Here is a 14,072-nt window from a genome sequence, read left to right on the forward strand (position 1 = left end):
GCATTTTACATTTCTAGCCTTATTCTGAAACTCAAGATTTTGTTTTAAGTAAGGAGTATGAGAAAATATATGGAATAAAATTCAACCTCCAACTAACTTCTTTCCTCCTTTATCCCTCCTTATCTGACTCTTCTCCTCTTTTCTTCCTGCCCCTCTTTCCCTCTCACCCTTCCTTTCCTCCTTCCTCCCTCCCTTCCTTCTGTCCTTTCAATCTTCTTCCCTTTTGTTACATTTTTTCTTACCTTTTCTGTCTTCTGACATCTTGTTCATTTCTTCCTATGTGTGTCTCCTTGCATGTTTATAACTCTTTTTTTTTCTTTCTTTGTCACACCCATATGCAAACACATACACCAGAAAATAACCTTGCAGAACAGATGAGGTTGCAGTGATCACTGTCGGAATTCGGTATTGCTTTAAAAGTTCAGTAGTTTTGTTAGTTCTTGTGCTGGAGGCATTCTGAAATAGGTACACACAAATTTTCATCTTGCAATGAACAGTGAGTCTTAGTGAGAAGTGAAAAGCCATTTTTGTTTCAGGCGAAAAGAAGTTAACTCAGAATGTTGAAAGCTTCGCTTACCAGACTCTCAATTTCTAGCAAACAGCATGCTTCAGGTCCACATAAAACGCTTACATTTCAATGTTTCGTCTTTGAACATATGTGCTTTCGTTAAAGCATGGTGCTCTTCTCTTGTGTGGAACATTGGCAGGGGGGAATGTTTCTGTCCCCAGGCATGAAGATGGAAATACAGCGATTAGAAAAGAAACTTTCAAAACAAAAGAAAATTAAAAAGACAATTAATACATAAAGATAGGGCACACATGGCTTTTAGACAGGAGCAAATGTCACTGTGGAATTCTTAGTGCATGAATCTACCCATTAATGAAATTACCTTGGATAATCTCATGGCTTCCTGATTAAATATCAACAAATGACACATAATGATAGACAACTCCACTAGAAATGTGGTCCAAATACTGGATCTTACACTGCATCTCTATGTCTTTTCCTGATCAAATATTATCCAAGGTTATGTTTTGGCCAAAAGGTCAATTTCACTGACTGATGGGTCTACTTGTGACTTACAGTATTTTACAATTTTTACCACCTCCTTGGCCTTTTGAGTGGTTGTGACAATTTGGAGAGATTCAATCTTTCAGCCCTTAACTGAAAAGTGCCACCGCTGAATCACAATTATCTAGGTTGTGCTGATCCTGGAGGCAGGAAAGTCTGAGTTCAAATAAAGCCTCAGACACTTACTAGCTTCATGACCCTGGGCAAGTCACTTAATCTCTCTTTGCCCCAGTTTCCTGAATGGCAAAGTGGAGATTATAATACCATCTACCTCACAGAGTTGCTGTAAGGACCAATTGAAATATTTGTAAGGCATTTATCACAGCACCCAGCACATAGTAGACACTATATAAATTCTAATTCCTCTCCTTCATTGAGGCAGGATTATTTGCCCAGGTATTCCCTTTACCAAATTTTGTACACTGCTCATTTACATCATGTTCCTTTCTTCAATAGGGTTAGTAATCATAAGATGAGTGAACAAAAATCACATGATTTTATGGGACATGTGTCAACACAAAAATCTATGACCCTTTGTTCTTTCAAATGAGGAGAGTGTTCTTTTTGAGGTTCTATTGAATTTTATTAACTCCCAGAAGTATCAAATTTTCCATAAAGTAAGGCTGTTATTCCAATTCCTTACATCTGTTTAATTGGGTTGGGACCTCAGGGGCGTATTTACACTAGACTTCTGGTACTTCATGCTAATGTCATGACCTGAAAGTCATCAAAATCAGCCTTTCACACAGTAGCTGGACCTTTTGCTTTGCTTTCAACTCTTATTAAGTTTAAGAATGAGCACATTGAAAAGGCAACAAAACCATTACATCCACATTATCTAATTTGAAAATAGCTCTATATTCCATAAGGTGTTAGAGGAAAGTCTGTGTCTATTATAGTAGGCTCGAATGAGGTTACTTAAACCAAAGTGTATCCTATCCTTGTCTCAGGATTGATTGAAGGAAGTAGTTACACAAACTGTTAAGCCTCTCAACTATTTGTCTCAATTTTTATGGACTTACATCTAATAAACTTTTGGTATATAATCAAAGCAAAACAACACTTCTGAGTATGTTCTTTCTTTTTTCCTTCTCTTCCTTCCTTTCTTCCTTTTCCTTCTTCTTTTTTTTTCTTTTTCTATTTATATACACAAAGATTATGATTTCCTAAGTATAGAGAACAGTGAATAAATTAGTGTCCCAGTTCAGTTGAGCACCTTCTTTGTCATGTATAATCTTACAAAGTTTCCCGAAGTATGGAGTTGTTAAGGGACTTGCTCAGGGTCGCATAGCCCATATGGGGCAAAGGGGGGATTTGTGCTCAATTCTTCCTTATAGCTTTCTATCTACTTTTCCATACAGTATTATAAACACATACACAACACACACACACACACACACACACACATTGCTGTTCTTCACACAAATAACTAATATTCCATTTTCTATCTTTTTTGTCTTTGGACAATTTTTCCCCATGGCTTTGATACTGTCTCTCCTCAGTCTGTCATTACCACATATGTGAGGAATTTTCTGCCCTCCTCTCCCTCTCCATAGTGTCTCCCTCCTGGCACATTACACTGTATTTAATTCAAATTTGCATATATACATACATATATATATATATATATATACACACTGTATCTAGAAATAGAAACAGAATATTGTTTCTTCAAGGGCAGGGATATATAATTTTGGTCAAAATAGGAGCTTAATAAATGCATGTTAATTGATTCACATATGCATGTGTGAATGTGTAATCAAGGTGTTTCAATAAAACGTAAGCACTATTTAAATGTTGATAAAATGTTTACAAATGTAGATAGAAATGTGATCATTTATATTATTGGGTAATTAGACCACCAGTTGGCAGTAATAGCTTGTTACATGATCACCCTAATTATACTATCAGCAAGAAAAAAAGCAGAAATGAAAACTTAAGGAATTATTTTTGACATTCAAGCAACATAAGTGGATTTTAAAGTATCTTGGAAAATGGAAAGCATTACCAAGGTACAAAGTAATTGGAGGCACGAATCTAAAATAGAGCCCTTAACATGGTTAAACTTTTCAAATTCATGTAACAAATTTGAGACAGAAATTAAATATATACTCATCTACCTAGATGAGTACATAGAATTTCATGCTATAAGAAACCTTAGAGATCATGTACTATTACCATTTCATTTTATAAGTAAAGAATGCTAGACATAAAATTGAAAAGTGGCTTGTGTAAGTGTAGTGCCAACGCAATACTCACATCATCTAGAGTGGTTATGAATATGACAGCGTAGTTCTGAATTGCAAATATAAGGCTTTCTTCATTGAAGGCAGAACCAAAACATCTATTCAAACACCAGAAGCCAAATCCACCATAGCAACAAAGAAATCTATACATATTATCTATGCAGGGGATACCATCATCTCCAAACCTTCCCTCTATTAGGACCTTCATTCAAATGAACACCCTCAAGCAAAATCACTCCCTGGCTCTCAGAGCTGCTGCTCTGTTTCTCTCTCTCTCCCCCAGCTCTGACTGCTCTGCCTCACTTCCTCTCAGTTCTGCTCCACTCTTCTTGCTCCACCCTTCCAGCAAGCTCCTCCCACCATAGGCTCATGTGACTCAGACTTCTATGTGACTCAGGTCACATGGGTCTATTAATGAACAGGAAAGATCTTCAAATTGTATTAACATTACATTAATAATACATTCAATGTATCAACAATACAATAAGGTAACAAAAATATCAAAAAATAGAGTTGTTTGAACTTGTTGCTGACAATTCTATCTTTTTTCATAGTTTCTTGAAGCATCATACCTTCTTTGTTTCTTCTCTCATCCACATCTAACTATCATTTTTAAAATAATTTTATTCACCTTTTACTTCATTATTCCTTTCTTACACACTTTGAAATTGCTTTCCAGATCTAAAGTTTATGTCAAACTATGACAAGACTATGACCAACATTGTAAACAAAGTCTGTGATGTAGTGGTAATTTCTCCTTCAGACCTCAAGATTCCTATTGTTTCCATTTGGTTACTAGTTGCTTCTTGATGGATATAATCATACCAAGATAAGATTTTTTTCTTGTTCTTCTTTGTTTGGAGAAGAGGCAGTTCCAGTAGATGTTTAAGTGGGTTCATGACTTTTTAAAATTTCTCCATTTGCTCTTTCTGTCCAGGTGGTAGATAGTACACTCTGATGTAAATATGGGTTTTGCTCTTCATGGAAAATTCTCCTTATGGCTATACTTTCTCACATTAGCACATCTTCAGATATTACAGATTTATCCCTACCTTTTTTCTGTTCTTTTCTTTATTCATATGATAAGCCTTTTAAGAAGTAGAATATAATCTTGAGGCTAATACCAACACCCACAACTCAAGGATACTTATAATATGGCTATGACTCCTTACATAAATATTTCCAGTTCACTAACTTATTACCCATAATCTGTTCATTTGCTTATATATATCTGAGACTATGGAATTTATTCTTAGGTTTATTCCTGAATTTTGTCTCTTGCAAATTTCTGACAATTTCAGTTCCTAGTCTCCTTTTTCATTTTATAGATGCTAATTTTTGTTTTGCCATATGTGAAATTTCTTTATTAGTAACTTTCAGAACATCGATGTGTTTTATATCTTCATCTCCTTTTGCTAATAAGTCTGATTCGAATCCTACAAATATACATATATATATATATACATATATATATACTATGTATGTGTGTGTATGAAGAAAAAGGCCCTGTTTTCATCAGTGTAAATATATTTTTTCTAAAGCTACAATATTCTTCTCTATTGTACTGTACATTGGGTAGGGAGTTTTGTAATGGTTCCTGGCTCCATTTACAGAGATATTGATACACACACGCGTGCACACACACACACACACACACACACACACTTAATCCTCATTCAAGGGTTGGAAAAGTATGAATGCCAAAGTTGGCATATCATTATTTTACTGGAATCTTATCTGGGAATAAGGAGATGATCACATCCTTAGCTATTGGAAAACAAGACTCCCTTGCCCCATAATCATTCTCCTCAGTAAAAGAAGAGATTTTTTAATGTTTGGGATCCCAGACACCTGCATTGGGGCATATTTGCCTTTACTCCTCCCAATGAACTTAGTCAAAAGGCCCACAAATTTTGTGTCATTCCACAATATTTCCATTCATCTGCCCATACTTCATCAGTGATATAGTGGAAAAAACACTGTACTTGATGTTTCAAGAACTTGCTTTGAGTTTGGGATCTGAAGGATTCAGAAAGTACATATAGAAATATCCTCTCCATGTATATGCTACACAGAAGGCACATCTGTAAAGGGGCTGATCAAGACCCATTATTCATTCCTTGCCAATCTTTTGGTTTTCTGCTTTGCATCCTACATTTGGCAAATAGGGCCTCCCTCTCCCCCCTTTAAGCTTATCCATTGATCAGCAGGGCAGAAACAAACTGGGTGATTGATGACAGGGCAAGGAAGCTCATTAATTTGAAGGGTAACCCAGTCTGCCATGACATTGGCATTTCAGAGAAAAATAAGAAAGTGTAAGTGCTGAATTTCCTTTTGGTGATGGCTAAAATGTGACTCAGTGGCATTTATTCCATTAGAACTACTAATTAAACTGACTATAAATATTTTGCAATACCAACTGCTATATATATGTTAATAATGTTATAGAGAAAATCTATAGATATATTGAGATCATACTGATAAGAAAGACAAACAAGAAATTCAGGGGGTTTCTTCCCTTATCATGGCTCCTATGGAATTTCCCTCAAAAGAGTGAGGTGTGTATGTGTGTGTGTGTGTGTGTGTGTGTGTGTGTGTGTGTGTGTGTGTTTGGCTATGGGGAAATGATCTTAAGCAAATGCTAGGTCCATTTTAATGGTGAAGTGCCTGTTTACACTCCATTTGTTGGAATACAAACCTAATTTTTTCAGTTGATGGAAAAGATATTAGGAAAACAAGCCAATAAGACATTTTTAGAAGGGAAAAATATCAGTATATGTTTTAGTAGAGCATTAAGTGAGCATAAAGAAATGAGACATAATGAGACTACCCACCACATTACTGCCAAGAATGCATTAATATTGATGAAAAATTAGTCAGCACTAATGATATCCTATAATTTTCTGATCAAATTATTTTGATAAAGAAATACATTTGATTAGGTTGAAAACAATTTTGATTCAGTGGCCAGAAGGGCTAGTCTAATAGAACATTTAACTAATGGGTCAGGGAACCAGAAATTTATCTTTGACTTTATTTGTAAATAGTTCTGTGATCTTGCACAAGACTCTTTAATTTCTCTGAGCTTCAATTATTTCATCTGTAAAGTGTAGGCATCAGACATTTCCAGTAACAGACATATAATAATGTATATGCCAATGATATAATTATTGCATTACATGTGCTATTGTATAAATATTAGTAAATATTATATTATTTATAAAATATGTGTACATTTGTAGTATCTGTTCTGTGCTTAACATTCTGTTTTACTTCACATGGATGAAAACTATTTTTGCATCTCTATAGTAAAACTCTAATAAGTTACTTATGTGTTTTAAACTCAATTCTGTGAAAAAATATGAACACCTTAACAGTAGGCTATGTACCAGAAATTAAATTATAAAATATGATACATCTGGATAATGAAATATGGGGAAAAGTATTGTAGATACACTCATGTATTATTTTCATAAATATAATACCACTTATCCTTCATAGTAGTTTTAATTAAAAATTCAATTTTTCATTCTGAAAAGCATAATTGAGTGGGGCCAACTTGTTAATTTAGGTCTCTCCATTACCTAAACCAATGGGAAGATTAACAGGTTAGACTGCTACTACTAATAATAACAATTATGAAAATTAGATACATCATTTAGAAAAGCTATTATTGAAAAAAATGAGATGGGCTCAAATTGGGGAGGCTAGATAGACAACCTGCTTTTGGATAATTCAACTGGTGATCAGGAAATATTTTTAATGAATAAATGAAAAATTTTTTATTTAGTTATCTTCTTTCTGCCTAGGAGCTTGGTATAAATACCAAAGTGAGACATCCTCTGCTTTCAAAGGTATTTCATTCTATAAGGAGGAAACACCGGTAGCAGGAGAATGAAGGATTTTTTGCGTATATTTTTCTTTTTTTGACTGGGAATTCACAGCAATAATGGGTGCCTCCATGGAAAAATTGATTCTTACACTCTTTTATAAAGCAATGGTAATATTGCTTTGATTACTTTTCCCAGGAAACGTTTTGAAAATGTGGACATTTGAGATGAGTACAGTAGTCAGGACAATGGCAACATGCCTCAAGATACCTGGGTTTCATAAGATTGAAAAATGGTCTGCAGCCGGCAAAATAACATTCTAGACAGAATTCCAAGATGAGTAGGTTACACCACCCAAGTAACAAGGGATGGTTTCTATAACAGAAGAGGGTAGTGATCTAGGTAGAGACATCTATGGTTTATCTTTCTCTATCTTCTGAGAAAATAAATGCTAAGGGTATAAATTTGACCAGCCTGGAGGTAGTTATTATTTTTCCCTCTTTTTCAGCTATTATTTTCCTTGAGGCTTAGATAATGAAAGAAATGATATTTCCTCAAAAGCATATGGAACTGTTATTTTTTTTTATTTTAGGGAGAATGTTAGGCTTCTATTTTTCATCACTATTGTCTGTTTTTATTAAAAAGTTACTCTTCAATATGTCTCTTCTTAATAATTTGAAACACAAATAAGATTAATATATTTTGGTTGACTTTTTAATCTGCCAATATGTATGAAAAAATTCAGAAAGCACTAACATCATCACTATCTGAATTATCTGAGTATTCCACTTTATTGTAAGGCTTTTATAGCTGAAATGACTTTCTGTTTCATCTTGATAAATATTTCTTTTGGTGACTCTTGGGGTCCAAAATAATGAAAAATGCATCATCAGATATGGAGATTTTGTAAGTATATTAAATAAGATTGTAAATTTATTTTTCATTTAGGTTTTCATAATGGTTTTATTGAATCTGATCCTAGTGGCAAATTCCCTGGTCCGACTGAGGCTTGGAGTAGTAGATGGATAGGTCACAGTTTCCATGAGTCTCTCAGATGTTGTGGGGCTACACAGAAATTATAATTGTCTTCTAGAGAGAGTAAACATGCATTGAATCATTGAAGGGCTGACAAGGTAGCATATGGTTAAATGTCAAAAAAGTAGAAGAGACAATAAAATCCAAAAGTTCTGAGGGGAAAAAATGGTCATGAAGGAGGCAGAACAGAAACAGAACCCTGAAGCAGTCTCTCAAGCAGCAATATCATGTCATTTAAAGGTATATGTCTCCACAAAAGAGAGGTTTCTCCTATGATCTCAACTGTCGTGTGTTATTCTAGTCAATTCCATTATTTAAGGAGATGTATCACAAATCAACACCTTTGTTATCCTGCACAACACAATGCTAACCACTAAAGAAGTGCTTTACACACACACATACACACATGCTATACACAATATAATATTTACTAATATTGCCTACAATACCACAGACAATACAATAATTACATTACTGATATATAATATACATATATATGTATATATATGTATATATACAAATATATATACATGCACATATATGTATATATGTATATAGATATGTGTGCAAATATATGTATATACACATATAGATGTGTATATGTGTGTGCGCGTGTGTTACGTGTGTAATATGGGAAAGGTCCAATGCCTTTGGAATTGTGAGTGTATTTAGCATGAATCAATTCCTCCATAAGCGGAATCCATGATCTAGCAAAGATAAGAAACAAAACCTGGAACATAGCGAACCCTTTAAAATTCATCTACTTAATTAGGCCCTGCCTAAATCAAAAGCTGGCTTCTCCCTTCCAACTACAGAGGTGGTAATTTCAAGGATGGAGTAGAACTGCTAAATAGGATCATTCATACAGACTGGAGAAAATACTAGGTAGAAATAAAATAGAAATGGGAAACATGAATGAGCAGAACAAATGAAGAGATGGTGAACATTAAACGATATTGGGTATTTCTGTAAGGAGAACTGAAAAGATCCCAGAGAGAGAGGGACAATTGTGGAATCAAATTTAATAACTTTAGAATGTATAGATGGGTGGAACAGCCTGCAAGTAATATCTTTTAATATAGTTTGTCATTTCCGCCATCTTGCAGCGTTGCCACCATGGTGTGCATGAATGTCCTGGCAGATGCTCTCAAAAGCATCTACAATGCAGAAAAATGAGGAAAATGCCAGGTTCTCATCAGGCCATGCTCCAAAGTAATCGTCCGGTTCTTAACTGTGATGATGAAGCATGGCTATATTGACGAATTTGAGATCATTGATGATCACAGAGCAGGAAAAATTGTTGTGAACCTCACGGGCAGATTAAACAAGTGTGGTGTAATCAGCGCCAGATTTGATGTTCAATTGAAAAATCTGGAAAAGTGGCAGAATAATCTCCTACCATCCCGTCAGTTTGGGTTTATTGTGCTTACAACCTCAGCTGGCATCATGGACCATGAGGAAGCAAGATGAAAACACACAGGAGGAAAAATCCTGGGATTCTTTTTCTAAGGGTGTAAAACAAACATACAAATAAAATGCTCCAATGGACAAAAAAATATATAGTTTGACTACAAGTACATATGATATCACAGATAGTTTGCTGGATTTGGAGTCAGGATCAATCAGGTTCGAAATCTACTTCACATAGTTACGAGATGTGTGTCACTGAGCAAATCACTTAACTTCTCTCAGCCCCAGTTTTCTTCTCTATAAAATGAAGATAATAATAGCACATGCCTCAGATAAGCACAATGATCAAATTTGATAACACATGTAAATCACCTTGCAAATCTTAAATCGCCATATCATTGCTAGCTATTAGTATTAAATAGATGAAGGACTGATAAAGTTAAAACATTTTTAGGTTAAGAAATCACATTCAAATTATGTTCCTTTTTGTGACCAAAAAAAGTCTTTGAGATATTTGAATCTTAAAATTTACCCATAACTCTTCAACATAGTCCTGCACAATGGCATGTAAATTTCAATGAACTTTTTGGTGTTCTATGTCTGAAAACCTTGAGATGCAAGGAAGAGGATCATGGGAAGCATTGTTTCTTTGGCCAATGCTCTGTGGGTTAAACTCATGGCTTTTCAAGTGACCTTGAATTTACATGTTGGTCTTTACTTTGAGGCACAGAATTTCCTTTATTTTTTTTTCTTTATTTTAACAGAGTGTGGTCTCTCTGGTAAGCCTTCAATACAGAGTCAAATTATAGGTGTTAGTGCTTAGACTTTCATATTATTTTCTTCCCCGCCCCTACCCAGGAAGGAGGGCAATTAGATCTTTTCATTTCATTGATGTTTCCTTCAACTGAATAAAACTTTTTAAATCCTCTTTACAACTCTATGATTACATAACTGTTACTCAATAGACGGTCATAAACACATTCAATTATACATTATTAAATTTAACAAGGCGATAGAATTTGTACATGGTATAAAGGATGTGTCTCAATATTAAAAATCCTTTAAAAAGATATGTGGAGATATAAATAAGTGTACCTTATAGTAAAGTCATTAATGACATAATTTGGTTGCTGAAGTTCTGTTTGAGTGGGCTGCATGACAGAAATAGAGTTTATTCAATAACTGTTTTTTAAAAGGGAACAACATATGAAGGAAAAGAGTAATGGACTTAATACCAGAAGACCTGTATAAAAGTCCTTGTTCTGCCCCACACTTAGTGGTCATGCAGCCCCCTCAGTTTACTGAACACCTCCACAACTCAGTTTCCAAATTTATAAATGAAGATAAAAATAGGTGTCTTCAATAACTCACAGGATTTCCACAAGGCCCAAATAAGATGATGCATGTAAAAATGCCTTTATAAACATGAAATGACTAGATACTTTTAAATCATTATTATTTTTTACTTAACCAGACTTCATTTTATACTTCCTTTTAGATGTGTAAAATTGTATACAGAAATGTAAATAATAATTAAATCATGGAATTGGGTACTTACCAAATCCCTACACTGTGCTTACTACATAAAAGATGTCCCTAGCTTTAATGAACTGATGTTTAAATAAAGTAATCAAAATCAATAGTTTTTATTTTCGTTAACTTGGGATAAGGTAGAGACATGATTACTCTCATGTATATGAGATTTCATTCTTTAAAAAATCTGTTGCTTGTATAAATGCCCATTTTTCATATATGTCCTTCTACATATTTCCAATGGTGTAACAATTCTGTCTCCATTCTGGACAAAAAGGGATTGTAGGCGAGAAAATAGAAAATGGTGTTGCAGCTTTTTACCCTTTCCCTTCCGTCACAGAGATATAAATTCTCTTCTTGTTGTCCTTTCTCTCCAATAACATCTATCCTGGCAACTTATATTTTCTCTCTTCACTTCTCCCCTAAATTTACTTCCAATTCTCCTTAGTTATGTTATTACCATTAATGATAGATTGGCCCATAATCACACCAAAGAAGCTTGACTTCCTCATGGACCTAAAGTTATATCTATTCAGAAATATATTTATATAGCCATCCATTTTGGAATATGAAATAATAGTTCATTTTATAGGAGTAGTATTAGAATATTATGTACACTGAACTTAAACACATGGCCCTCAGTCACAAAAATCTGGAGATTAAATCTTTGAGATAGATGACCTTTTTAATCTAGCTTTCTCAAAAATAGAATGGCTATGGGAGAATAGACCTCAGTAGAGAGGAATGTTTTATTAAAACAAAAACAACCATCTAGGTACCAAGGAACATTTGGCTGAACAAATTATTACTCTAAAATAAAACAAATAATAAAAGACAAGTTGTATAATGCATGTACATCAGCTGAAGTTTCCTTTAAAAAGCCTTGAAGTAAATGTCCAATATCCTTCTACTTCCTTTCCCAGAAATCTAAAATTGAACTGATATTTCTGGTCAGCCATTAAATGTTACCTGAGAATGATAACCTAGACAGATTAAAACATAATTTGGAAATTTTGACAAAGTAAAACTACAACATAGCACAGGTATGTTAATTTGTTGGGTGTTTTTGGGGGAAGAAGGTGGGACATTTGTGGTTAAGTGACTTACCCAAGGTCACACAGCTAGTAAGAGTGTCAAGTATCTGAGGCTGGATTTGAACTCAGGTCCTCCTGACTCCAGGGCCAATGCCCTACTCACTGTGCCACCTAGATGCCTCTAAATTGTTGTTTTTAAAGGTAAAATGCCATATCAGGGTTTCATTTCTACTTGAGTTTAACACCACTGGAGTAGCTCAAATAATTTGAGATTTTACCATTATTTTTTAAATGAGTTATTTGTTGTAAATACTATCACAGATAATCTTTCTACTTCTGATATTTGTTTCTTTGGTCAATTAATATAAGTAGTTACTTCTTCCTTTATCCTTTGGTCTATCCCTTGGTAGCTAGGTGGAGCAGTGGAATGAGTGCTATGTCTGGAGTCAGGAAAACCTGAGTTCAAATCGAGACTCAAAATCTTATTAGCTGTGTGACTCTGAGCAAGTCACTTAACCTCTGTTTGCCTCAGTTTCCAATTTTGAAAATGGGATAATAATAGCACCAACCTTGAGAGTTCAGGAGAGTATCAATTAGGATAATAATTGAAAGTACTTAGTACAGTGCCTGGCAAATAATAAGCACTATGTAAATGTTTGCTACAATAGTATTATTACCTGTCCCCATTCATTTCTGAAAAAAATGAATAATTTTCCTGGATATTATGTGTTATAGCTCTATAATGAAAAAAAATTACCTATAAAATGTCTAACCTATCTGCATTTGTGTAGATATACTCTACAAAAATCGTTCAATGTTTATCAGAGAGGAGTGATAAATGGAATAACGGAAGTTGAAAAATAAAAAAAAATAAAATGTTCTTCCATCTCCCAATAAAGTTAGTGTTGACCTTCTCCAAAATACCTTTTTTATTTGTATCCTGCTCAGAAATTTCCCTGACTGACCTAGAGCCTCTCATCTTGGTCCACAGTGAAGATATATATCTGTTGTCCCAAATGTGACACAAAGCCAAGTAAGAATTACAGCCAGCTCTCTGCTCTCACTACTTTGTGGAAAATACTTTTACAACCTGATATAATAAAATAGGTTAGCATTCTCTGCTAACATTTAACTTCTGACCAGCAATATCAGTTCAATTTTAGATTTCTGGAAAAGGAAGTAGGCAGTTTAAGTAGAAAGATATTAGACATTTGCTTAAAGGTTTTTTGAAGGAAACTTCAGCTGATATATGTGAGTTATACAACTTCTCTTTTATTATTTGTTTTACTTTAGAATAATAATTTGGCCAACCAAATGGTACTCACACCTGGATGGTCTTTTTTTTTTTAAATAAAACATTCTTCTCTACAGAGGTCTATTTCTCCATAATCACTCTATTTTCGAGAAAGTTGGGTGGTATAGCCAATAGAGTGCTAAACCTAGAGCCAATAAGATATAATTAAAAATCCAACCTCTGACACTTACTAAACGTGTGACTGTGGGCAAATCTCTTAACTTAGTCTCAGTTTCCTTATCCATAAAATGGTGATAATAAGAGCATCTAGTTCTCAGGGTTCATTTTATTTAGAATAATAATTGAATTTAACATCACTAGTGAGGATAAATGAGGGTAAAATGAGAAATTTGTTAAGTCCTTTGCAAGTCTTGAAGTTCTATGTAAACAGTAGTAGCAGCAGCAGCAGTAGAAGCAGCAGTAGTAGTAGTAGTAGCAGTAGTAATAGTAAGCAGCAGGAGTGGTGCTGGTATTATACAAATCTGTAATGTAGTTATGATGTAATAATGCATATTAAAGGTGTATTGTGTTATCCCCATATCAAACTATAAGCTCCATGAGGACAGACATTTTGTCTTATCAAAACATTGAAAAAAATTTCCTAGTGTCCAATAATGT

At 34.3% G+C, this 14,072-nt stretch overlaps 1 pseudogene; it reads left to right on the plus strand.

Annotated features, from left to right (window-relative positions):
• Positions 1-9,299: 9,299 nt before the first annotated feature.
• On the plus strand, positions 9,300-9,705 carry LOC118844789 (annotated as a pseudogene).
• The last annotated feature ends 4,367 nt before the right edge of the window (positions 9,706-14,072 follow it).

Source organism: Trichosurus vulpecula, chromosome 3 (assembly GCF_011100635.1).
Source record: "Trichosurus vulpecula isolate mTriVul1 chromosome 3, mTriVul1.pri, whole genome shotgun sequence".
In the NCBI taxonomy this organism is placed as follows: Eukaryota; Metazoa; Chordata; class Mammalia; order Diprotodontia; family Phalangeridae; genus Trichosurus; species Trichosurus vulpecula.